The 1,649-nt window shown below is 36.0% G+C and overlaps 1 protein-coding gene across 1 annotated transcript in view; it reads right to left on the bottom strand.

The window, feature by feature from the left end:
• LOC101847436 overlaps positions 1-1,649 on the bottom strand; it is a gene marked incomplete in the record, with an annotated part of 28,664 nt that overhangs the window by 26,487 nt on the left and 528 nt on the right.

Genomic DNA, 1,649 nt, shown 5'->3' with positions numbered 1-1,649 from the left:
TGTGTGTGTGTGTGTGTGACAGTGCGTGTGAGTATGTAGTGTGTGTGCGTACGAGTGTTTTCGGGTGTGTTCTCTTAAATAGGCATAAACTTAGAAATATATAGCCCTGCCTGAAATATAACTGGGAAGTAAATTCTAGAACTTGCAGTTTCATCGTTTGCAGGAGCGATCTTTTAAATATTTACTGTCACAATAATAATATTGAAGAGGATTTTTTTTTCTTTGTTGCTTATTTGTTTGTTGTTAGTATTTTTTTAAAAATAGTTTTTGTTGCTGTTTTCTTAATCGATACGAATGTCTAACATATGAGTTGGATAAAAAAAAAAAAAAGAGAGAATTTGCCTACACATTTTTTTTCTTTATCGTGTAGCCTCACTGAAAAACGAAATTAGAACTTTTTTTTTTCTTTTTTTTCATATTTGAACTCAACATAAAATCACAGGTATAAAGCAAAAAAGAAAATTTTGTCTTTTCTTTCATTTGGTTGGATTTACGGGAGTGTACCTCAGATGCCGGGCAAATTGATAACACACATACCATAACCTTTACATCTGCCGAGCTCAAGCTTCAGTTAGTTATTACAAAGCACTGTCAGTGGGTGGTTGGCGGGTGCTCTGGTGTGGCTTGCTTCTTCTTTCCTATCAAATATCTATCGTCCTTATCTCCCCTCCTTCTTTTTTGTGTTTGCTACCCTCTTGTAACACCTCTAATCTTCTGGCGCTCATATGACCTTATGCAGTTGTGAGCGCCGTAAAACCTCTACTTAAAAAAAAAAAAAGCACTGTCAGTGTTTTTGCAGTTGTAACCATCTTGCCTTATACCACTGAAATGTTCGATCGATATAGATCTATATAGTCCCTGTAATCATTCCAATTACTGACCCGGGTATGTTAGTCAATTGACTGCCGAGCGTATTGGATTTGACATAATTTGTGTCACGATGCAATGGAATAAGGCGCTTGTAAATTTTTTTGCGGTATGAATCATGAAGGTTTTGGTATCATCTTTAAGCGTGTTCATTTGTCTTGCTTTCGAAGAAAATATTATCCATCTACCTTTAATAGTACTCGTGATATTTTGGATTTCAGAGATAAAATAAGAGAAAATGCCCCCCAAAGTTTGGTGAATTCCAAAGCTTGAGAGTTCTTGAAAACTGTAAATTTACATTGCTTGTGCCTTTAATCAACATTTTTCAGTAAAAGCCACACAGCTAATTCTTTTTTAAATAGACATCAAAGGTGTGGAGTCAATAATCCAAAATTTAATAAAAATTGCCTCATGGGAAGAAAGACGCCGTTTTCTTCGATTTTCATTATATTTTGACGAGTGCCTGATTTCACCACGCTGCTTCACATTTACAGATTCGATTAACACATTTAAACGATGAAATGGCAGGACAAATAACATTGTGAAGGTAACCCCCATCCAATAAAATGCCCCCCCCAAAAAGAACAGTCGCGACAGTAGGGATGGAAGTAGGGCATGAAATCCTGGTCGTCGTAAGTGATGTCGTAGGTGAACCCGAGCTGCGATCATGATCCATTAATGTACCGGTATTCAAGGACATGTTTTATTGGATGAATATTGTATTACGGTACGCATGAAAAACAATAAAGAAACAAACAAAACAATAACGAAAATAAATACAC

This window comes from Aplysia californica, unplaced genomic scaffold, assembly GCF_000002075.1.
Source record: "Aplysia californica isolate F4 #8 unplaced genomic scaffold, AplCal3.0 scaffold00317, whole genome shotgun sequence".
Taxonomy (NCBI): Eukaryota; Metazoa; Mollusca; class Gastropoda; order Aplysiida; family Aplysiidae; genus Aplysia; species Aplysia californica.
The sequence above is the reverse complement of the archived record's forward strand: the minus strand, read 5'-3'. Positions and strand labels throughout refer to the sequence as shown.